The following is a 26,683-nucleotide window of genomic DNA, read 5'->3' as shown; positions in this document are numbered from 1 at the left end:
TAAATTAATTTCAATATTCATTTATTTTAATTATAGGATTTAAATCGTCTAATACGTAAATAGATTAATTACACATATCTTTTGATTATATATTCTGATATCTATTCTCATATTTGGTTTTATTTATACAGTAAAACATGGCTGATCTAGAACAACACAATCAACCGCCACAGGAACAACCTCCACAAGGACAACCACAACAACAAGATCAACAACCTGAAGTGATCTTATTACCGTTCGATAAGAAGCACAACATTTGTGCTCATGTTGATCAAGATGTGACTGATTTGAGAACGTTTGGAGCTATGTTGACTTTCTTACGACGTTCAAAGATACACTATGCAATCACTGATAAACCTAAAGTGTATCTTAGTATTATCAGGAAGTTTTGGAACACGGCGGTATATGTTGAGGAAAATAATTGGGTTCGAGCTACAATTAATCAGATTCCAATTAGGATTGATGTTGAGGTCATTCGTCGGGTACTTCAATTTGAAGATAATGATGATTACCCGAGTGAATTTGACAGGACATTGGTTAGGGGTTTATTCACACGCTTGAATTACAGAGGTGATATTCGTAAATCTATGTTGAACAAGAATGGATTGTGTCCACCATACAAGTATCTGCTGCATGTTTTACTTCACTGTATGAGTGGACGTCGCGGTGGTTTTGATGAGTGTAGACTAAGTTTACAATCGGCATTTGTTGCTCTAATCCTGAACAAGCCCTTCAACTACTCAGAACTCATCTTTGATCATCTGAAAGAGCAAGTTCAGCAAACTCTACCGTTAAAGAAGTTCTTGATGTACCCTCGCTTTTTACAGCTAATTATTCAGGATTTGATCCCGAACTTGGTGATTGATCGATCGTTGGTGAACGATGTTCTTGATATGGAACATATGAAAGCTGAAACGGTGCATCGTATGTTAATTTATAGAAAAGAAAAGCCACAAGATAAACGGATGATTGGTCATATAATCAATCCAGATTACGTATGTCCTCCTAATGAGCGCTGGATCCACGATGATTCGGATTCCGAGCGTGAAGGGGGAGAAGGTGGGAACAATGATGGTGGAGAGATGATGGTGACAATGATGATGGTGATGGTGATGGTGGAGCTGGTGAAAGAGCTCTTAAAGAACAACAGGATGCAGTCGATGCTGCTCTAGCTGCCACCATAAAAGCTCAGCTGGAAAAAAAAAGAAAAGGTAAAGCTGTAGCTACCAGTGAACCATCTAAGAAGCCCCGTGTGTCTGCTGGGGCTGGGGTAATCATTGGAACCCCACCACCACGTCAATCAACTTCTTAAAGCTCAGCGGTGCTGCTAACTACTAGCACTCCGATGCTTACCTTGACAACGACGTTGGTGTCCCATGAGAGGCTCGGTCTTATTTCTCAAATGGCGTTAACCGAGATACCGAGGCCTCCTGCTGCATTGTCTACAGTATCTTCTGCTACATCAATGGGACCTCCTCCTCCGCCAACAACTACTTTTCCTCCACCTCCACCTAGTGATGTCTCATTCATGAGAATCACTCGACCTCAAGGACCTGTTCAACCTGTTCATCCATCCGTATACAACTTGCCACCAGGTCGTCAAACTGAAATGCTGCTAAATCTGCTACATCTATATGAAAATCAAATGGCAGCTGACCGTCAAACTCAAGAACGACTCATGGAGAATCAACGACAAATGATGATTTTTATTACTTTTTGTCAAAAAGAGACTAAGTCATTACGTACGATTGTTGAGTCTCAGGGGGTGAAATTAAAAGAACAAGAAGAGTTGATTTTACAATTAAGTTGTAAAGAAGATGCCCTCAAGAAACTTAAGAATGACGATGACGATCCTGACGAGTCTGATGCAGGAGGTGAGCCTAAACAATCGCATGGTTCATCCTCTGGTGCAGATGTTAGTGGCGGTGATGATTCGAACAAGCAGATAATTATTTATCAAGATCCAACAGCTGCCAAGCCAATTGAAATGATTGCAGCTAACACAGTGATTTTTGTTGATGGATCAGGGGTAGTTTGTAGTGTGGTAATTAGAGATGAGATAGAGGTTGGTGAGTTTGTGGTTAGATCCTTGACACGGGAGCAGATTTCGATTTTGCTTGGGCTGAATGACGATCAGTTGATTTAGAGACTGAGCCCGATGTCGAAGTGATCACTGAGGAAGAATTGGAAGTTGATCCGTTGTATATGGATACAGATTTTATTTATGAGGATGAAGAGATTGAGATGGAGGATGTGACAGCTGAAGAGTACCCGGACTTGTATCAACACGCAAACGTTGATCAAGGTGCTCCGGTATTTCATGAAGATGTAATTAAGGAGACTGAGGATGAACTGGAAAAGGTTGTGCAGCGAACAGTTCCTTCACTCAAAGAAGTGACTGATGATGACGTAGAAAGATGGTTCAAATGTCATAAAGTGGGTAAAATTATCAGTGCTTATCGTTATGTAGATCAAGAAAGAAAAGATACTGCTGCCGCTTGGATTGAGACTAATCAGGTGACTACCTTCAAGACTGTTTCAAAGGTACACGGTGATATAGTTTCATGGGCTTATGACTCTGACCTTAAAGTATGTATAGTCAAGTGGGAAAAGGGTGTCCAGTATTACGAGAGGATAATGGATGTTTTAACTCTACCGCGTTGGGATGTACGTACCCTCGCGAGACGTCCATTTATCAATCGTGGGGGTCACCGAACGGCTGAGTGGTTTCATCAACACTTACTGTTCGAGGTCAATCATGGCTTCAAATTCTTCAAGCCCCAGGTCCCAAGACGTAAGCGCATTGATGAGATTGATCCAAGGACCGGCTGGAAGAAACTTGTCTTGAAAGTGAAGCCACCAAAGATAATGAAAAAGGTTCCTGTAAAGACAATGCCTCAAGATATTTATCTGTCTTTCAACCGTTGGTACTATGACAATCGTACTGGCGAAGCCGTTATTGTTCGTGGTCGAGGACTGCAGACCGAGCTCATCAAAATAATCAACCCTATGTGGTTGGTTAATTTATCAGAGACAGACAACGACGTGCTACACAGGAAGCAGATTTTGTTTGAACGCCAAGAAGATTACGTCCTGGCTATGCAATTCCAACGAGTCATTCGTGTGTGTCACGAACATGAAATTTATAGTTGCAGAGACTGGTAGTCCAAGTTCTTCAAATAAGTTAAACACAAAGAGCTCAAGACGAGGGGGGGGGTCTGTTAGTGCACGGTTTTGCGTCTAGAGTCTTTGTATTTATCGTTAATGTTTATTTATTAGATAATATAATATTTAATGTTTATTATTAACTAGTTCGTTAAGGTTAAGTCTAGTTCGCTAGGGATGTTAGCGAACTAAGACTAGTTCGTTAAGGTTAAGTCTAGTTCGCTAGGGATGTTAGCGAACTAAGACATTATTATGTATACCCTCCTGATTCGTTAGGGGATGTTAACGAATCAGGGGTGGTTCGTTATGTAAAATTATGTAACGAAGGGGAAGCTGGTTCGCTAGGGGATGTTAGCGAACCAGGTCGCCTTCTATATATAGTGAACCACTGTTCACTTTAATGTAAGTTTTTGGAGAAAAGTTTTTCAAAAGTAATTTTGAGTAATTGCTCTCTCTCAAGCTTCACCTTAACATTATTCGTTTAATCCATTGATAATATATACATATACGTAACATTAAATCAAGGTAAATTATGAGCTAGATCTTTAATAGTGGTAATCGGATATTCACAGATCTGAGATCTGTTTATTGTTATTGATTGAGTGTTATTCCGGGATCCAACAAGACCCACCGAAGCTGACTGGTTTGGGAGAAGCAATCACTACTCTTCAGTGGATAACCGCCATGGATAAATTTATCCGCATTAGCAAGTGCCGTCCTGACCAAGCTGTGGGTTACGCTACTCAGTCATTCGGTGAAGAAGAAATGTACTGGTGGAAAACGGTAGAGCAGAGGAAGAGCCCAGAGGAAATCAAAGCTATGAAGTGGGAGGATATGAAAGAACTGGTTATGAAAAAATTCTGTGATGACGCCGAGGTTGAAAGGGCGGAGATTAAGTTCCTAAACTTGAAAGCTAGGACGATGACTCATCGTGAGTATGCCATCAAGTTCAACTGAATGTCTAGGTTGGTACCTAATATACTTAACACCGAAGCGAAGAGAATCAAGTGCTATGTGAGGGGGTTGCCAAAGAAAGTCCGCATACTAGTCTGGGAAAGTAAACCTGCTACCTTTGACTTTGTTGTCGAACTCGCAGAGATGGTTTATGCAGACCTGGCTGCAGATGATGTAGTGGTGGAAGGTGAGAAGAAAGAGAAGAAATGAGTCGCTCCTGTTAAACGACCCGGTACCCAAATGTGGAACCCTAAGAACAAGCAACCAAGAGTTTGGGAGAACAGATCGTGCAAGACTTGTGGCAAGGCACACGGTGGTGAGTGCAGATGGGGTAAGGGTTCGGATGTTTGTTATAAGTGTGGGAAGAGTCATGCTGGTGAGCGCAAGTTCGGTACGAATGCTTGCTACAAGTGCGGGAAGGTGGGGCATGACGCTCCAGACTGTTCTGCAAGGTCCGCATGCTACAAGTGCGGGAAGGTGGGGCATGACGTTCCAGACAATCTTCGGATATTGCACGTACTGCCAAGTTATAATATTGAATATGAATGTTATGTATGAATTATGAATGATACGTATGTATGTTATGAATGAACGTAAGATATAGAAAGGTAGAAAAGGGACTGAACCCTAATAATATCCAAGGCAGAAAAGGGACCGAGCCCTTTAATAATCTCGAGGCTGAAAAGGGACAGGACCCTAATAATATCCAAGGCAGAAATGGGACCGGACCCTAATAATATCCGAGGCAGAATAGAATAAAGTAAAGTAGAATTTGAATTATGAAAGTATGAATGAAAGTATGTATGTATGTAAGTAAAGTATGTATGTTATTAACTAGAACTCACTCAGTGTAGCTGACTTTTAGTATGCACGCAGGTGAGTAGAATGAGACGGCTCGCTTGAGGGGAAAACATGGCATTGATTAAGAGGCTGACATCGGAAGACTCGAGATGTTTATGTTTAACATTATGATATTTTGAAAGACAAGATGTTTATTTTAAGACAAGTTATGGATTAATGTAATGTTTATGAAAGTTTTTATATTCCACTTATGTTTTTATTAACTCTGATGAACTGAACTATGTTGATGAGTAAATCCAACGCCCAAATGTGAGGCACCGGTAACGGGACCTTACATAAAGCCCGTCGAAATATACTTCGACACGGATTTTAAAAAGATTGAAGAGGATGAGAAGGCTCTTGCTACCTTAACAATGTCACTTTCACCTGAATAGAGCTACAGTCTGCAAAGGCATTTTAGGAAGCCTTTATTGAGGTGTATGAGGATATGAGAAGAAGTCGACAAGATCTGTTACGACAAAAGTTTAACATGTTCAATCATATGCTGGTAGAGTCCTTGGAGACACAACTTCAAAGATTTATAACTTTGGTCAATAAAATGCGGTCTGCAAACATAAATCTGACATCTATTGAAACAAATAACAAGCCGGTCAACCCTCTGCCACAAAGTTGGGACATGAATGTTGCAGTGATCAAGAAGACAAAGGATCTGGCTAGACTAACTTTTTCGGAGGTGATGGAAATCATTAAATCCTTTGACTTGGATAATAAGCAGTGTGCCATAAATCATGCTAACTCCTACAATGCGGCTGGTTACAGTGTTGCTTCAATAATGCTCTCATTTCATAAGATAACTTCTCTATGTTCAAATCCTCTCAGGGTCAGTATACTCAGCCACAACAATCTCATAACAGCTTCTAAATATGCTCAAGGTCAATTTACTCAGCCACCACCACCACAACCTACTTCTATATTCTTTCAACAACTTTCTCCTGCAACTAAACCTCAATCAACTATTGGATTCTCCAGTTAGTCTCCCACTCAGGTTCCTGCTATTTCAAAGGTGACTCAAGAAAACATCGCCTCAATGGCAGGTTTCATGAACTGCTACAATGCTTTTCTTGCTGGAGATTTGGTACAACCAATTGTAGTTGCTGAGCTGGATCAAATCCATACTGATGATGTGGACGAAATGGATATCTCTTGGCTAATAGCCATTGCAGTGTTTAAAGCTAAGAAGTTTACCATGGGAACATGCAAAAACAACTGGAATATGCCAGCTAATCAGAAGGTGTGATTTAACAAGGACACTTTGAGGCGCTATAACTTTCATGAGCCGGGTCACTTTGCTCGCGAATGCACGAAATCAACCAAGGAGGGAAACAGGGAAAGGGCATTAGTTTCGATGAGTAGTGCAAAAGGAGAGAATGCATCTGGTTTAAATAAGGGTGAGCGGGGATTGGTGGCTAAATAGTTTTCTTGGAATGACTAGATGGCAGCACTCAACATCAGCAATCAGACTGCTAACTTTGCCCGGATTGATGTCACTAAATAAGGAAATGATTTAGAGGAGCAAGGTAAGGATCTTCAGTTTTCTTTCATGGCCTTCATTTCTTCCAGCTCATCCGAGGTAAGTTCTGAATTGTGCTCTCATTCTTGTGTTAATAAGGTAGATTTATATAAACTCACAATAGTAATCTAGTTAGAGAAATGGAGGGAATAAAACATGAAAATTTCACCCTTAAAAAACTCGAAAAAACTTTATAGATAAACTAGAGGGACAACAAAAAGATTTCTCAAAGCCTTAAAATGATTCCAAAAAAAAAATTGTCGAGCTAACCGCCGAATTAGAAACATTTTTGAAAATGCTGAATTCAACTTTAAGAAATTCAATGTCTCTAGTGCTGTTGTTGAGTCCTTGATTGAAAAGCAATTAAAATGGAAAGAAAACAAGGGTAAGGGTATTGGGTACAATGTGGTTCCTCATCCATATAATGACAATTAAACTCGGCTTCCTCTTATCAAAGAAGAGGAAGAAATGGAACAGTTCATGCAGTATGGTAAGCCGACTGCTAATGGAAAAAGTGCTCTTGGTTAAGTCAAAGCCACTGAATCAACCTCAAGGGTGAACGAAACTAATGTGTTTTCTTCACGTGCGGATGAAGTAATTGTTGAGGATTGGACTAATGAGGAGGTTGATCTATCTATTTTGAATAATAAAGAAATTAACTCTAATGTTTCGTTAAATTTGCCTATTTTGAATTCTGTTGCTACAAATGTTTGTGTGGGCTCTGTTTTTTAAGAGCAAAGACAATTGTGTGGTTGATTTTTCAAAAACTTCTAAAACTGGTGGTGTGGTTTCAAATAAATTTGATAAAAATAAAGGTTTGGATAAACAATTATCACCTAAGATTTTTAAAGAAGGAAGTTCATGTATTCATAATTATGACAAATCTAATGTTAAATCCAAAGCGGGACAAACTGGCCCACACAACATGTCAAGACCAGGATTAGACTACAACGGTTTCTATATCAAAAGGTAAACATGTTTTAACTGTGGCATTCCTAGTCACACTGCGAGAAACTGCCCACACCGTTCGTATGTCCCATACTACGGTCATGACCAGAGGAATATGCCCCGTTATATCTTCAATAAATATAATTCAAATAAATCAAGGTATTACAAGGAAAATCCCTCTAACGGTGATTGGAAACGAAACAAGGCTGACAGGCTGAACTTCCATCAGACTAAGGGTGTGTTTGTTTGAGATCTGAATGGGTCTGAATGGGTTTGGAGTCTGATTCCCTCAGACATAAGACTGTTTGTTTCATTCCAAGCTCACATCTGAATGCTGAATGAGGCTCTTAACCATTCAGTTTTAAAACATTGCTGAATGGGAACTGAATGAAAAGATGACCTAATTGCCCACACATCATTCATTCCTTCTCTTCAGGGTGACCGAGTAATGCACACCACCACCATCATCCTCGATTTCTGTTTGATTCCAGTCACAACCAGGTACGATTTCTGTCTCCCTACACTCGTCGATTTTTTTCCTAGCCTCTTGGGTTCTGCTATGATTTGAATAGTTCAGATTTGCAGATTAATTGGTCAATTAGGGTTAAAAATTGAAACACTTTTGTGCTATAAATATGGTTCGGGTTTTCCGGTTATTTTGATTACTGTTTACGATTTGTAGCAAGAAGGTGTTGAATTGTTGTCCTGTTTTTTAATTAATTATAATGATGGTGTAGTCGGTTGTTTAGTTGAATTTTGGAATGGATAATTTTGTTGATTAAAGTTTTTGCTTTCAAAAGGCATAACATTTAAAAAATACATTATGCTCTATATCTTTAGAAGTTATGTTTTGACGTTTTGCATCACATGTAATTTGGAGATATCTAAAACCAAACCAGGGATGGATGCTGAAACAAAAATCGGTGGTTTGTGAGTGAAACTGAAAAAACTGATCTGTAACCGAAATAAGCGAACCCAAAAAAAACCGGTGGTTTGTGAATGAAACTGAAAGAATCATATAAAATCAACCGAGTATCCGTTTAGAGTTTTCTTTATATGATTGGAAACCTTGAGGAGTCTAGTTTCTGTAAAAGCTTAGAACAGAAAAAAGTAAGGTCATTTAGTGGGTCAAATCAGTCGATGAACGCAGCTGCGCAGAATGCGCTGCACAACAATATTAGTTATCTAAAAATAAGTTAAAGGCGAATAACATATATTGCTGAATTAAATTGATTCCATTCACTATTGGAGAGTGTGTTATCGGTTTAAATGTACAAGTAAATGGGTTATGCAAGATCCTATAATATAATTAGTAAACGGGTCGTTTTGGCGCGTTACATGTGTAAAGTTTATCTTACACAATCTTTAGGTGAGAATAATTTAACTATTATAGTATGGATTAAACGGGATTTAGATCGGTTAAAAGTCGGTTTTTTGTATAACCTTTCCGTTGGTTGGTTTTAAAAAATTTCAAACCATAAATAACAGTTTGGTCTACGGTTTTAAAAATTTCAAACCATATAAAACCGAACCAGAACATAAGATTTTAATGTATTTTAGTTTCTTTTAATAATGTATATTAATTATTTTATAAGTATTTACATATTTATTTAAGATATTAAATTTTGTAAGAAATAATATAATTGAAGTGGAAGTAATCAAGCTCATTGGCTGTAAATGTATGAAACTACTTCATTAATTCATTTTACTTTAAAGTGTGATAAACTTGTTTAAAATGCTTCATAGAACTTTGTTTTCACACAGTTCTCATCATTTTTATACACTTCAAATGTATATAACTTTATCGAATTGGAAGTAGTCAAGCTCATCTGTGTAAATGTATAGAACTTTTTTCTTAAACTGTTTGGTTGCTTCAATGGATCAATGATGTGACATGTGAACTATATTGAAAGCAAATTAAAAATGTTAAGTTAATACTTAAATCTTTTAACTAGAAGCTATCAACTGCATATTATCCACTCATCATGTATTGACATATGGCTGCAGAAACACTGCACATGTCCTGTTTGTCGGGTCTCGTTACGTAAATATTTAACAAACAGTGCTCTATGCAACCCTTGTTCAGTTCAGCCGTTGGATTCTCATCAAGAGCATATGACAGTTATAGGATGGACCCCACCACTAATAGTAAACCACTGGCAACTGATAGTGTAAATGAAGCATGACCGAATAGCTCAAACATGATTACATGAACGATAATAATGGTACAGCAGCTAGCTCGAAAATCCGGTGAACAAACTGTTTGAAAGCCCGTCGGATGTTTAAGAACTTATAGATGTAAAAAATGCTTGCAGCAATTTAGTGATGATAAAAGATCAACGATGTCAAGGCCCAAGGATGTCTGTAATATTTTTAGGAACTTGTTTGTTTTGTCTACTACTAATATATGTAAATATTGAAAAGTCAGTTTGATAACTGCATAGATTGGTTTTTTTTCCATAACTGTATACATTAATCTAGAAAGTTGACTTTTTTATATTGATTTTGTCTCAAGTCTCAACTTATGTCGTCTCAACTTATCCTGTTAGTATCATTGATCATATCGATCCAAAACGGTTGAATAATTATTATGCGCTCTGATCAAGTAATGGGTCAAAACAAGTTCATATAAACCTGAGATCTGTGATTTAGTTCGGTCACATATGCCGTCTTCGACGGAATCTGTCATGGAGTTGGCCGGATATTTGATGGACAGGATGTTGAGGAACCGAGATGAGAAGAAGAAGGATGATGGAAAAACAAGTGTGGCTGGAAAGGTGAAAAAGACGGAGAAGAAAAGAGAAGGGGGATTTGTGTATAGTCGCCCCATTTGCAAGTGGTGCGATAGGAGACATTTCGGTAGATGTCTTCGACCAACTAACACAGTGGTATGTGGATTTTGCAAGAAACCGGGACACTCGGAAGCAGATTGCAGGAAAAAGACAGGAGTATGCTTTGAGTGTGGCGAGTAGGGACACTACAGTACTGAGTGTCCAAAGAAGAAGCCAACGGTAGTGACAGTTGGTGCAAGTGGCAGCGGTACAAAGACCGAAGCCAAGAAAGGAAACGCTCGTGCCTTTATGTTAGACACCCAGAAAGCAGCTGATATACCAGACGTGATCACCTGTACGTTTCCTATAAATAATGTTTATGCTAGAGTTTTATTTGACTCGGGTGCAAACCAAAGCTTTATAGATTATAAATTTTGTAGTCTATTAAATGAGCCCTTAGTTAAATTAGATAAACATTACGAAGTCGAAACAGCTGATGCAATGTAAGCAGAATAACTGAGGCTTTAGATAATGCCACAATTTCTTTAGCCAATCACGTCATACCTGTACGACTATTACCTATGACATTAGCAGGTTTTGATGTAGTTTTAGGTATGGATTGGTTATCGTTTAATCAAGCCCGTATCCTATGTAACGATAGAGCCATCGATATTCGCACACCCAATAACAAAACCATCGTATAACTGAAGATAAAGAAGGAGGAAAAGTAGGAATCATTTCCAAGATCAAAGCAAGTCATTGCATAGGTAAAGGATGCCTCACATTCATAGCCTATGTAACCAAAGAACCCGAACCAAAGAAGATGGAGGAAGTGCCAATAGTGTCCGAATTTTAAGATGTATTTCCTGATGAGCTACCAGGATCCCCGCCTGATCGAGAAGTAGAATTTAAGATCGACCTAGTGTTAGGAACATCACCAATTGCCAAATCACCTTATCGTCTAGCACCAACGGAAATGAAAGAACTAAAGAAACAGTTAGATGAAATTTTGGAGAAAGGATTTATACGACCGAGTTCCTCACTGTGGGGAGCCCCAATTTTGTTCGTAAAGAAGAAGAACGGATCGATGAGGATGTTTATAGATTACAGAGAACTGAACAAAGTAACGATCAAGAATAAGTATCCATTACCAAGAATAGACGACTTGTTCGATAAGCTTCAAGGAGCAAGTTGTTTTTCAAAGATTGATCTTAGATCGTGTTATCACCAGTTGAAAGTGCAAGAAGAAGATATCCCTAAAACGGCATTTAGAACCCTATATGGACATTATGTGTTCACCGTTATGCCTTTTGGACTCACTAATGCTCCGACAGCTTTTATGGACATGATGATTCGAATTTGCAAACCATACTTTGACAAGTTTGTTATTATTTTCATCGATGATATCATTGTTTATTTGAAATCCAAAGACGTTCATCAAGTTCATCTCAGAATTATACTTAAAACCTTAAGAAATGAGAAATTGTACGCCAAATTCTCTAAGTGCGAATTTTGGTTATCCGAAGTTCAATTTCTTGGTCATGTTATAAACGAGAAAGGTATTCAAGTAGACCCAGCAAAGATTGGAGCTATAACCAAATGGGAGAAACCCAAGACACCGACTCAAGTCCGAAGTTTTCTAGGCTTTGCCGGATACTATAGAAGATTCATTCAAGACTTCTCCCGAATAGCGGTCCCATTAACTTCACTCACAAGAAAAGCAATTAAATTTGAATGGGGACCGAAGCAAGAGGAAGAATTCGAAACACTAAAACAAAAGTTATCTAATGCACCGATTCTGGCTTTGCCAGAAGGGCTAGAAAACTTTATCATTCACTGTGATGCTTCGCACACAGGAATGGGAAGTGTTTTGATGCAAGGAAAGAAAGTGATTGCTTATGCTTCAAGACAATTGAAAACTCATGAAAAGAATTACACCACGCATGATCTTGAATTAGGCGCTATAATTTTTGCGTTGAAGTTATGGCGACATTACTTGTGTGGTGTAAGATTCACGGTATACACTGATCATAAAAGTTTGAAGCATATATTCGATCAGAAGGAATTGAATATGAGACAAAGGCGTTGGATGGAAACACTTAATGATTACAACTGTGAGATCGTATATCATGAAGGAAAATCCAACGTGGTAGCTGACGCCTTAAGTAGAAAAGAACATGAGAAACCAAAGAGAGTTCGAGCTCTTATATTGGAACTTAAAATCGATCTAGCCAGCCATATCAAAGAAGCTCAGAAGTTGGCACTAGAAGAAGGAAATATTAAAGCTGAAAAAGAGAATGGTACAATTGATCAACTAGTTAAAGGAAGTGATGAAATACTTAGACTCGGTACAAGGATTTGGTACCGATGATCGGAAGTCTAAGAGATAAAATTTTAGAAGAAGCACACAAGTCAAAGTATATGATGCATCCAGGAAGTGACAAGATGTATCATAATCTAAAAGATGATTATTGGTGGATTGGGATGAAGAAAAACATTGCTTTGTATGTAGCTAAGTGCCTGATGTGTTCAAATGTGAAAGCTGAACATCAAAAGCCGTTAGGATTACTACAACAACCGGAAATCCCGATATGGAAATGGGTATGATAACTATGGATTTCATCATAAAATTACCTAAGACTTCTCGTCAAAATGATGCGATCTGGGTTATTGTAGATAGACTTACTAAGTCTGCCCATTTTATTCCGATACAAGAAACGTTTAGTATGGATAAGTTAGCACACTTATATGTCGAAAACATAGTATCCTTTCATGGTGTGCCGCTATCCATCATTTCTGATAGAGATAGTCGTTTCACTTCAAATTTTTGGTCAAGCTTTCAAAAAATCTATGGGGACTCGACTAAACTTAAGTACCGCATATCATCTCCAAACTGATGGCGAAAGTGAACGTACAATTCGAACCTTAGAAGATATGCTTCGTGCCTGTGTTATTGACTTAGGAGGAAGTTGGGACACTCATCTTGCGCTGATGGAATTCTCTTACAATAACAGTTATCATACAAGTATCCAAGCAGCACCATTCGAAGCATTGTATGGGCGTAAGTGTAGAACACCTGTATGTTGGCCAGAAACAGGTGATAATCAGTTGTCAGGACCTGAAATTGTCCAAAGGACTACTGATCAAGTTATACAAATTCGTGAACGTTTGAAAACAGCAAGAGATAGACAAAAGAGTTATGCGGACTTTCGTCGCAAGCCATTAGAGTTTAAGGAAGGCGATAAAGTATTATTGAAAGTGTCGCCTAGAAAAGGTGTGGTCCGATTTGGAAAGAAAGGAAAATTGAGTCCAGGATTCGTTGGACCATTCAAGATACTTGAAGAATCGGACCAGTTGCTTATCGACTAGAGTTACCCGAGGAGATGAAAGGAATTCACGACGTGTTTCACGTATCCAATCTACGCAAGTGTTTAGTCGACGGAACCCTTGCAATGCCGTTAAAAGATGTCAAGATCAACGAGAAGTTTAAATTTGTAGAAAAACCGATTCAAATAGAAGATAGCATGATCAAGTTTCTCAAGCACAAACGACTTAAGCTTGTGAAAGTCAAATGGGATTCAAGACGAGGACCCGAGTATACGTGGGAACTCGAGTCAGAAATGAAGAAAAAGTATCCAAATCTATCCAATAAATCTCGTGGACGAGATTATTCAAAAGGTGGGGAGGATGTAACACCGCGTCTTTTACCCTCTTTAATTTAAGCCTAAATATACCCACTTAGAAAGTATAGGGACCAAAAGTGTAAATTCTGAAATGTTGTTCCATCGCGGTACGCGACGGGGTAACACTCAACCCGTCGCGTAGCGCGACGGGTTTGGTGAGTCACCGGACACGTGTCCAACACCGTGTCAACACGTGGCGCAATGTGACAGGCCACGTGTCACCACCGCATAAGGCGGCGTAAAATTGTGGCGCCGCGGTACGCGACAGGTCCCAAAGAACCGGTCGCGTACTGCGACGGGGTCCAATTTTGGCTATAAAAGGGGGGTGACGGGCATGAGCTCCATTCATCCCAAAATACACCTCTCTTTACACGCACATAGCATTGGAAAGCGTACCCCATTGCCGTAACAAGCCGACGTGTTGTTTTCTCGTAATTCGTGCAAGAAACGAAGTTATAATCAAGTAGCAATCACTTAAGCGAGTAGATCAAGATCCTGCCTTTTTCTTATTATCAATCTAAGCATTCGAAATAAGGTAGGAGTTATGTTTAAGTTATTTGAATTATAGCTTAGACTATCAATCGAGGCTATGACCTTTAACCTTGATCGTATTTTACAAAATCATTCACAATCATGTTTTCATAAACGTTACTTCATGATGAAGTAATGTTAAAAAAAAGAGATATTTTGACGGGCATGTAGTAACTGGAAGGGGGATATCATTGGTAGTAAGTTTCTTGCCTAAGGAAAAGTAATTCACATAAATCCCAATCAACCGAGGGACCTGTTTACTTACCTGGAGAAACTTACCAACATGATAGAACCTATTAGGCCAAAGCATGTTATATCAAACGTCACATAAAACAAGTGTTTTCATTCACAATCAAAGATAAACGATTTCAAGGTTAAGCTTACAATCATAGCTTAACATCATTCAAAACATTCATACGAACCTATTTATGTATAGGTTAATATCATTCACAATCAATCAATCGATCAGTCAAGGTTTTCAATACCGACGGTACAGGTGAATATGTCAACCTTTTTAATCAGTCAAAACATATTTATACTCAATGAGACGAACATGTGTTTGTCTTAACGAGTCAATCAATGTCTACATGAGATCGCGTAATCTCTAAAACATTATAATACAAAGTAGAGAATAATATCAACTTAGACCGAATACGCATGTGTCTAGATCCAAACATAACTGTTAAAGCCCAATCAATCAATCAAAGGCAATGAAGCCGCGGGCTGCAACGGTCATGACCAGTTCTCAGTTTAGGGCCGTTTGGCTCGGGGAATACCGTTGTGTGTGTAGGGCAGTGGTACATATACCGGAAGTAGAAATGCTTCCGCTGAGATTGTCAAGAAAACTATATTTGTATTATAATCGTCATTCAAAATTTTTATTGAGCCATACGTGTTCACCAGCATATAGCTAACGTATTTTTCCAACCCATTGCAGGTAATTAAGCGTAAGTAGCATTAAAAAGGATTGGAGTCTTATTGAAGATAGAAGCGCATACATGATGGCTACGTTTTGATATAAAATCCTTGTAATATGAAAACAATCTTTTGTAAACCAATACTCGAGTATTTAATTCCTGAGTAAATTTTCAATGTAAATTAATATTATATTCAACCTAAAGTCTTCCGCTAAAATTAACCATAAACTCTGATATATTTACAAAACAGGTACCAACTTGTGGTCACACGCCTAGGCCCTAAGTCAGGGTGTGACAGTATGCAACTTTGACGGCTCATCTACTGGGGGCATGGGTACAACCAATGAACCATCGATCATACTTTTGTAACATCCCAAAAATTCTTGTAAATCCGAATGACGCGAGTGTAAAGTTTGTAAATTAATTTCTCGGGATTTGCTTGGGGGCTCAGGAACCTATGGGCATGTCCAAAGAAGTATTTTATTTAATTAGGAAGCAAGAAGGATCAAATTACAAAGTGCATGGGCTTAAAGTGAAAATTGATAATATTATAACCAAAACTCTCCCCCTAACCCTAATCTAGCTTCATGATTCCAAGGCCCCAAACCCTTTAAATTTGATCCATTTAATTAAATTCTAAACTGCTGGAGGTTGTTCAAGGTGTGTACTATACTCCCATGATCTTTAATTTTATAATCCAGGTTGTTAAGATGGCCAATTAAGCCATTTCTTGAACTAGGGATAGATTCGGATTAAATTCATTTGGCACGCTTCCCGAGGTACAAAGTTGGATTTTTTGGTGTCAAAATATTCCCAGGTATGTCTAATATATCATACTAAAAGTTCATGACCATTGGAGTTTTTTTGATAGGTCAATTGATAAAAACCGATTTCTAGGGTTCTTGAATGTTGAAATCGTTACTTGTTGTCATTCGGGGTACTATTTGAAGGATTGGTCAATCCGATCAGTTTGAGGGGTCTCGTGTTAGTATATGATCAGTAGGAAAATTATTTTTTTTGGTTAAAAGGGCTGGTTTGGTTGGTTATTCCTTAATCAGTTTGTAAAAGCGCGTAAAAATCGATTAATTGTAAATTAAAGAGGAAAAAGATGAGATTTCAAACCCCATCAACTTGGGTGGTTAAATATTGATGGGTAGGATTTTATAATGCCAATTGGTATCAAAATGGTGCTGGTTTGGTTGGTGGTTGGTTAATCGGTTCATTAACGCACGAATTCGACATAATTAACGTAAGACGGGCATAGTTTGGGAACCGTTGGTGGTGATTAATTGAAAAGGGAGTTTTGGGTAATTCATGGACTTCTAGGCCTAATGTAGATGAATATGAATGTTGGGTGTGGATTTGGGTCAATCCAATCTCGTTAGGACCTCTCGTAAAGTGAGTGAGTCTTTGATGTCTAGTTAGTGATTGTTGGGTGCTTTAACTTGACATGCTTGTGGATTGTGAGTGACTAGCTAGAGGATCCAGTTGTGATGTTTATGTTGTTCATATCATGTGTGTTTCATGATGCTCCTTTCAAAGTGTATTACGTTTTGGGCTAGCATACACGTTTTATGACGATTTCATCCTTTTGAAGCATTTGGATGATATTGCATAGTTTATCTTATTTTTACTATCTATGCTTGGAAGTTTGTATTATTTATGATTTTTTTTATTTGTATATGTGTGTGTGTGGCCACCACATGAATGTTTTTGTTAAGCAGTGATCGGGTCGAAGAGAAGAAAAATTCCTTGATTTCCCTATTGGGGTTTGAAGTGAGGAGTCCTGGGACAGGAAGACTGTCCTTGGGGCGAATAGATGTTTGAAATTCCCCTAACAGTTTATTTGTCCTTGGGGTGAAGATTATTCGGGTCCTTAGCTTTGTGTTTTGGACTTGAGAGGATGTAACCCGTGTTACGTGCTTGACTTAAGAAAGTTTATTTATTTATTTATTTATTGATGTTATTTATTTATTTTTACGGAAGTCGTCAGTTAAATACCTTGGTCGGTCTTTAATAAATTTTGATGATAAAAACATGAACTCACTCAGATCAAGTTGACTTTGCGTGTATGTCATAATGATTTCAGGTTGAACGTGGATGGGATTACTGCTTGGAGGTGCTCAAGACTACCCGAGGTCCCGAGGCAGTTCTAGTCGAGCTCCTTATTGTGTTATTATTTAAGAAAGTTTTAGTTTACATTTTTATGTGTTTAGGAGAATATTTGGATATTTTGTGAATTTTCCGCTGCAAGAACACTCTGTATTGAATTTTTAAATTATATGAAACCGATTTAACCTTTATATTTGAATTTGTTTGCAATGATTACCAACTGTAGGACTCTCGGATTTCGGGATCTTACAAGTTGGTATCAGGGCCAACGTTCGAGAGATCCGAGAATCCTTCAGTGCTTGGACTTGAATAGTTACGAGAGGGACTAGAATCGCCAACCGCGGGTAGCTGCACTCCAAGAGGTAACTGTTACATTTCGATGTATGTCAAGATGTTTCTTTCTTAATTGTTGATGTGCTTGATAGAATATTAATGTAGTCATAAACAAGAAGTATTTAGAACGGGTAGTTAAAGTAAACAATTAATAACGCTTGATCAATGTTAATAGCAGTTTACTCTTACATTCCATGTGCTGAACATGACTTCTGGTTTATTACGTGAAGATTCTATCGTCGTAGGATTAAGGTATGACTAATGAGAGTTTAGTTAGAGGAGGTCATATCGGGAGCCGTGGTGGTGGTTAACCATAACGGACTAGAGTTGTTAGGTAGGTTCGCCAGTGTTAGATAATGATAATCATGAAGAGTTGAGTTCGTTTTTGTGTAAGCCGTTGTGGATGAAGCTTTTCGTGTTGTGTTTAATAATATGCCTAAAATGATTGCTGAGGTTGTGAAGGTATTGGTGCTATGACAAGATTAAAGGGGCCGAGGGTGGTCGGAGGATGAAGGAGGCTACAGACGAGTCTTGGGTGACGTTATCTGGTCATGTTGAGGATAGAGGTTACGTTGGCAAGATTGATTCTCGTGGATACCCTGTGGTGATTTTAAGAAGTATGACCCTTCTCTGTACGAGAAATTTGAAACGATAAAATTGGAACGATACAGAGGAGATTAGCATGGCCCCTGCGTAAGGATGACACGCACAAATTGAGATAAGATAGTTCAAACTATAGGATATATGGATGATAAGAGAATGACTTGGGAGGAAATGAGGAAATTGGTTATTGAGAAAATTATTATCACCCATGATTTGGACAAGATTGTGGAGGGGTTCGTGCCGTTGGAGGCGGGTGATTTGTCTCATTGGGAATACCCAACTAAAGTATATTCGTGTGGCCCATTTGTGTTTTAACTTAGTTACCCCCGGGAATGAGAGAATTAAGTGGTATGTTAAAGTTTTAGCGGTGGGTGTTCGTAGGGTTGTGAGCTACAAATATGAGCACTTACCACTCAGTAGTGACGTTAGCGGGAATCTTTTATGAACGAGGAATGTTTATAGTCTTGGCATTGATGGTGATCGGCTTGAAGGGATAGTCCCGCTTTGACTACAAGGAAGTAGAAGGTCGAGACATCTGATTATAGGGAGTGTTCCGTGGATACTTGGCAGTAGAAGGACGAGGTGATGAGACTCTAACCGCACTTGTTTCCGAATCAGTGGGTTTCGGGGACGAATCCCAATGTAAAAAGGGTTGACTTGTAACATCCCAAAAATTCTCGTAAAACCAAACGTTTGTAAAGTTTGTAAATTAAATTCTCATGATTCTCTTGAGGGCTTGGGAACCTATGGGCATGTCCAAAGAAGAATTTTATTTAGTTAGGAAGCAAGATTGATCAAATTACAAAGTGCAAGGGCTTAAAGTGAAAACTGATTAATATTATAACTAAAACTCTCCCCTAACCCTAATCTGGCCGTATGATTCCATGGCCCCAAACCCTTTGATTTTGATCGAGTTAATTCAATTCCAAGCTTTGGAGGTCGTTCAAGGTGTGTACTACACTCCGTGATCTTTAATTTCATTATCTAGGTTGTTAAGATGGTCAATTAAGCCATTTCTTGAACTATGGACAGATTCGGATTAAATTCGTTTGCCACGCTTCCCGAGGTCAAACGTTGAAGTTATTGGTGTCAAAAGATTCCCAGGTAGGTCTAATATATTATACTAAAAGTTCATGACCACTGGAGTTTTAGTGATAGGTCAATTGATAAATACCGATTTCTAGGGTTCTTGAATGTTGAAATCGTTAATTGTTGTCATTCGGGGTGCTATTTGAAGGATTGGTCAACCCTATCAGATTGGGGGTCTCGTTTTTAGTATATGATCAGTAGGAAAATTATTTTTTTGGTTAAAAGTGCTAGTTTGGTTGGTGATTCCTTAATCGGTTTGTAAGAGCGCGTAAAAATTGATTAATTGTAAATTATTGAGGAAAAAGATGAGATTTCAAACCCTGAGAAACCCTAAATCGATCTCGGATCTAGGATGTACTAACAATTACAGATCTAGTTCATTGTTTATATGATTATATGTCGTTTATATTAGTATTAGTTGTATATATGTGTATAGATTGAATAATTAATTAATATGAAGCTTGAGAGAACAATCGGGCAGAGGTTCGTTAATCTTATACTCAAAAGTTCAATTATGCAGTGGACGAACCCACTATAAATAGAAGATGAGACTTCGTTACACATCCTGTAACGAACTAGCCACCCACTTCATTACATACATTAAATAGATAAACTTAACGAAACACCCCCTGATTTGTTAAACATATTTAACGAATCAGGAGGAAGTTAACTTAAGGGCTAGTTCGTTAAACATCCTTAACGAACTAGCTTGTTCCACTAACGAACTATCTTAAATATAAATAAATTTTAAATTAAATAAATGATAAATACAAAATGATAAATACAAAGAATAGAGACGCAAAACCGTGTACTAACAGACACCCCCTCGTCTTGAGCTCTTTGTCTTTAACTTACTTGAAGCGTCTTGTCTACCAATCTCTGCAGCTGTGAATACCATGTTCATGATACACACGAACAACGCGTTGAAATTGCATTGCTCGGTTATAGTCTTCACGACGCTCAATCAATATCTTATTCATGAATAGCACGTCATTTTCGGTCTCCATTAAATTCACAAGCCACATCGGATCAATGATCTTTATCAGCTCGGTCTTTAAGCCTTTACCCAACACAATAATGGCATCGCTAGTTCGGTTGTCGTAGTACCAGCGGTTGAAAGATAAATACATGTGTTGATTCAATGACTTCACCGGCACAAGCTTCATGGTCTTTGGCGGCTTTACCTTAAGAACCAGCTTCCTCCAACCTGTCCTTTGATCAATTTCATCGATACGATTACGTTTAGGGACCTGTGGTTTAAGGAAAACAAACCCATGATTGACATCAAACAACAAATGTTTGTGAAACCAATCTGCATGTTGAACTCCCCCACAGCTTATAAAAGGATGATACGCCAAAGTCCGTACGTCCCATCTTGGTAAAGAAAGAACGTCAGTAATCTTCTCATAATACTGAACGCCCTTCTCCCATTTGATACTACATACATTTAAATCAGATTCAAACAACCATGAAATAATATCACCTTGAACTTTAGATACAGTCTTGAAGGAGGTCATCTGATTTGCTTGAGCTCGAGAGATAGCTTCAACATTATGCTCTTGATCCACATACCGTCAAAAATCTTACGAGAGTTCTTGTACCGATAAGAAAACCATTCTTGAATGTCAGCACTGGACAGATCGGGTTTTGAATCAAATCTTGTATCAATAACATTCTTGCTCTTGCAAATCTTCTCCAGATTGTCTTCTGCTGCTTTGACCGTTTCCTTAGCAAATACAGGAGCACCCTGATCAACATTAGTGTGTTGAAATACATCAGGGTATTCCTCAACAGTCATGTCCTCGATCTCCACTTCCTCATCCTCATAAATAAATGTTGTACTCATCTCAACAGTCGGATCATCTAATATCTCTTCGTCATTTTCAACTTCCACATCGTCCTCAGCCTCCAACACAGTTAATTCATCATCGTTTAGACCAAGCAGTATGGAAATCTGCTCTCGTGTTAGTGACCTTTCAACAAACAGTCCTTCCTCAATCTCATTCGCATTGACAATGCTTCTAACGACCCCCGCACCATTAACAAAAATGACAGTATCAGCTTTGATCATCTCAATGGGTGTAGCAGCAGTAGTATCATGATAATCGATGATCTTTTTTCCCGAATCACCAGCTGCACTAGTACTAGCACCTGAAGCCGAGCCATGAGTTTGTTTAGGATCACTTCCTCCAGTACCCGAAGCATCTGGATCTTCTTCATTGTTTTTGAGCTTCTTTAGTTCATCATCCTTGCATGTTAGCTGCAAAATAAGATCTTCCTGTTGTTTTATTTTCACCCCCTGAGACTCAACAATCTCACGGAGGGCCTTTGTCTCCTTCTAGCAGATTGATACATAACTTACCAGCTTCTTTTGATTTTCCATCATGCGTTCTTGAGTCATTCGGTTAGAAGACATTCGATTTCATACAAATGAAGTAGACTCAAGACCATGTTCATCTGTTGATCATGAGACATATTAAGAAATGAAGAAGGAATTGGTTGAACCGGTCCTTGAGTTCGGTTAAGCCTCAAATATGAAAAATCCATTGGTGGTGGAGGCATCATCATCGGTGTAGGAGAAACCATCGAAGTAACAGTTGTAGGCCTTGGTATTGTAGATAAAACTAATTGTGGAATCATACCAAGCCTCGGATCCGATGTAAGCGTGGTCGTCAAAGTTAATTCCGGGGTGCTAGTAGTAAGCGGCACCACCGGTCTTTGAGGAGCGGACGAACTTGGAGGTTGAACTCCAAATGAGTTCCAGCACCAGCCGACACTCGTCGCTTAGACAACCCTTCACCCACAAACTCTTTTTCTTTTCTTTTGCGTTGAGCAGCTATAGTAGCAGCTAAAGTAGCCTCAACCGCAGCTTGTTGTTCAGCATGGGCATCACCATCACCACCATTGCCACCATTACCCCCATTACCACCATTACCATCATTATCATCACCCTCGTCTCCATTGTTCCCACTTGGTCCTTCCTCACACTCAGAATCCGAATCATCGTGGATCCAGCGATCATTGTTAGGACATACATAATATGGATTCACCAGATGACCAATCAATCTTTTGAATCTAGGAGGAGAAGTTTGACGATATGACTTCATCCTTCGCATAGTGCCTGCCTTCATGTGATCCAAAATAAATTCATCATTAACATATGTTGGATCGATCACCAAATCCCTAATTGCATCTTGAACAAACAATTAGATGAATCGAGGATACATTAAGAACTTTACGCGTCGTTTCCCAACATTACAATTTTCTTTGAGATGATCAAAGATCATTTCAGAGAAATTTTAGGACTTATTCAACACTAACGCAACAAATGCCGATTGGAGCATGATACGACATTCGTCAAACCCTGCTTTTCGTCCACCAAGGCAGTGTATAAGAACAAGTATGCCTTGTTGTACATGGAGTCATCAAGGTTATCAGAATAAAATAAACGTCTAAACAAACCTATTATCAGATCTTTGTGGTACTCGCTCGGGTCATAAATAGTGTCATCGAACCTCAACACCCTTCGAACGGTCTCAACAGATACTGTTAGTGCACGGTTTTGCGTCTTGGGTCTTTGTATTTATCGTTAACGTATTTATCGTTAACGTCTTGGTTTGTTATTTGTGTGATTTGGTTTAGAATTGAGATAGTATTACAGATTTTATGCTTCTGGGTTTCTGGGTTTGATATTCATCATTTCCAGATTTCTGAAATTTTTGTTGAAGTTTGAATATTCATCATTTCCACTTTGGGATTTGTGTCATAAAAACTTTTGTCACGTGGCATAAGGTATCAAAGTTTGTTACAAACCGTTGTAACAACCTAATTCGCTATAAGTGTGATTCGTTACACACTTTAGCTAATTCGTTACCCATTTCGCTAAGTTTTTTTCTTTACTGATTCGTTACTGAAAATATTCTGGTTCGTTAAGATGACACCTTACAATTCGCTAATCCATTCGTTAGTCAATTCGTTGGTTTGACTTCCTGTCTGAGTCTGATTCGTTGAATTGATTCGCTTAAGCTCAATCTTGATTCGTTATCTGAACAATCTTAGCTTCGTTAAGATTTGATTCGTTAATCTACTGTTCATAGTTCGCTACAACTGTTTACAGTTCGTTACATTTACCATTTGTTAATCTTATTCACTGGTTGATTCGCTACACCCTTAAATTTTAAATCTTGTCAAAAATGGCCGGCATGTATGCATTGGCGTCTCAAAACATGTTGATGCAACAAATGCTACAACTGGACACTGAAATTGGTTCACATTCAAAATGTCCACGATTGATGAAGTTTAGCGACTTTGCTAAATGGGAACCTCGATTTCGTGCTCATTTGGGGTCTGTTCATCCTGATTGCTTATATTGTCTAGATGAGGTTTATGTTGCACCAATGATTGGTGATGATACTGTTGGGTATACTCCTAAAGTTGTTTCTCAATACTCACAAGAAGAGAAGAAAGCTTTAGAGATCGAGATAAAAGCTTATTCTACTCTTACTATGGCGTTACCTGAAAATATCTTTCATCAAGTGGGTAGCATAAAGAGATGTGCTTCATTATTTCAGCATCTGCGTATGAGAAGTATGGGAAACACAGCTGAGAGTAAGAAAGTGATGCTCAAGTTTCGGTTTCGAAATTTTAATCTATTAAAAGGAGAAACAGTTGAAGAAATGACTACAAGGTTCAATCACTTAATTCCTGAGATGGACAAGATGAAACTAGAAATTTCTGAGACTGATACAATTGACACTATGAAGAGTGTGCTGCCAAGTTCTTACTCAACATTTCTTATGGTTTTGAAAGAGAATGACTACTTCTTGAATGAAGACTTGACTGCACTTGATTTTTTACAAAAGATCAAAGCCAGAGAATATGATCTTAAATATCAAAAATCTTCCAAGGAAAGTCAAGATCCTGCTTTCTATGGTGGAAGTATGCCTTTAAGTTCAACGATCTCTCCAATAACTGCTTTTCTTACTCAAGCAGCAAGTGAAAAAGAATCAAAAAGTTTTAATGATCCAAGAGCATGTTTTTACACTGCTAATAATTCTGGATCACCTGGTGTTTCTGGTGGATCTGGAAATTCTTCGTCTACAAATCCATTTGCCACACCACCAATGAAGGAAGCTGAGCAAAATTTTGCTTTTCTAACAGCTTTCATGTCTTCATATGAAAACCTGGTGAGTAGCAAGATAGCTACAAGTGATCTAACTGATGAGGATTATGATCAGATTGATCCTGATGACTTGGAGTTTATGGATTTAAAGTGGAACATGGCAATGATCGTCCGTAAAGTTAAAAGATTCATGCAGATAACCGGAAAAGATCTTCCAGCTTTAAACAAGAAATTGGGATTTGACAAGTTGAAAGTCAAATGTTATAATTGTCAAGAATTTGGGCATTTTGCTAAGGAGTGTGATAAACCGAGAAAAGAGTATAATGGTCCTCGTGGTCAAAGTTCAAATTCTTCAACACCACGAGGTAATGATGCTGAGAAGAAACCATCAAGTTCTTGGTCACAAGCTTTGTTAGCTGATGAGAATGATTGGTCACAAAGACTACTATGTAATGATGCTTAAGCTCATTTAGCTATGTTCGGAATATCCAAAGACATTCAAGATGCAAGTGGAAGTGAAGTGTCCTCTGACAATGATTCTGAATCAGATTCTGACGACTCATGTGCTAAGCCACCAACTGTGTTTGCTTGCATGGCTAAAACCAACGAGGTTAGTCATTCTATCTCCGCTACTTCATCTGTTAAAGTATCATGTGTTGACTGTGAATCTAACAAACCTAAGTTAGAAGCATTGAAAAATCAGAATGATAGTCTAGTAAGTAAAATTGCTTTTCTTAAGGATACTTATCGCCAATCTCTTGAATCTCAAATGAGATCTCGAGAAAAGATTGTAGTATTGTCGACAAGTAACCACGATCTCAAAGCTGAGTTATCTGTAAAAATGACGATTAATGACCAAAAGTTTCAAGAAATTTTGAAACATCGTTCTAAGATAACCGAGCTTGAGAATGAGGTTCTTGAGTTGAAAAACAAATTGGGAAAATTTAGAAATTCATCCTTTCTGTTGAATGAAATCATTGAAGTATCTGGAAAACAAAAAGATTCAAAGAAAGGTATAGGTTTTGTTGAAATTCCTCCACCTTTTCACAATTATTATAAAATTAACCCTTTTTCTAGAAAGGAAGAAGATGTAATTGTCAAAGAACCGGTGATTTCAGAAAATCCTAAACCTGTTAAAACTGAAACTGTTAAAACTCAATTTGCTCCTCATAAACCTCATGTTCAAAGCAACAAAGTCTTTGTTGAGAATGTTGACAAAGTAATTATCGAGGACGTATTTGAACCTGAGATAATACACAAGAATAAGAACATTCCTAGTTCTAATCATATTTTTTGCGAACCTCAAGAGTTTGAGGACGCTGTGCATGGTTCATTCAAATCTCAGGTGAACAAGAAAGATATTATGAAAACCAAACCAGTAAAGGCAAAGAAGTCAGTTAAACCAAAGATTTCTGACGAGGATTTAATGCATTTCATTAATCCTCCTAGTTCTAAACCTTCATCTGCTAGAGTTTTTAAGTTAAAAGGGATGGACACGATGTTCACTGAAAAGGACATTCCAATAAGTATTATTAAACCTGAATTTATTGAGAGTGTATTTATCAATGAACATCACAGATTCAAGATCTTGAACGTCGATATGCTCAAGCGAAAACATCAATTTCATCTGATCCATTGACCAAAGCAAAGAAAGTTTTAAAACAAGCTAATAAAATTCAATTTGTGAAGTCAACTGGAACAGATACGTTGAAAAGTTTTTCGAATTGTTCTAATTTAGACTTTTACTTGAAAAAGAAGTCTGATTTATCTGATGAGTTTGCTAAGAGCATGACCAAAAATGTGAATCATCATCAATCTTCTGCATCATTTGCTCCAACTAATTCTCAACATCATCATGTGCACATGCGTAGCTGTTTCATTTGCGGTCAGCATGGTCATGTAGTGAGAAATTGTAGTCAGAAGAACTACCAGAATCTTCATCCATTTATCAAGGACCATTCCAAACCGGTTCCTTTGGTAAAGGAGATTCTGAAATGACCTGTGTCGTATGCTGATGATACTCATATTATGTTTTCTAATGTACATCCTCGAAAAGTTGTTCATGTGAATGAAACTCATGGTTC

The 26,683-nt window shown here is 38.2% G+C and overlaps 1 pseudogene; it reads left to right on the top strand.

Annotated features, from left to right (window-relative positions):
• The first annotated feature begins 18,411 nt into the window (after window positions 1-18,411).
• LOC143599610 (U6 spliceosomal RNA) lies at window positions 18,412-18,520 on the top strand (annotated as a pseudogene).
• Window positions 18,521-26,683: the final 8,163 nt, after the last annotated feature.

Source organism: Bidens hawaiensis, unplaced genomic scaffold, assembly GCF_021521415.1.
Source record: "Bidens hawaiensis isolate Kalapana, Puna unplaced genomic scaffold, B.hawaiensis_p1.1 tig00052414_1, whole genome shotgun sequence".
Classification (NCBI taxonomy): domain Eukaryota; kingdom Viridiplantae; phylum Streptophyta; class Magnoliopsida; order Asterales; family Asteraceae; genus Bidens; species Bidens hawaiensis.
This window is presented reverse-complemented; position numbering and strand designations above follow the sequence as displayed.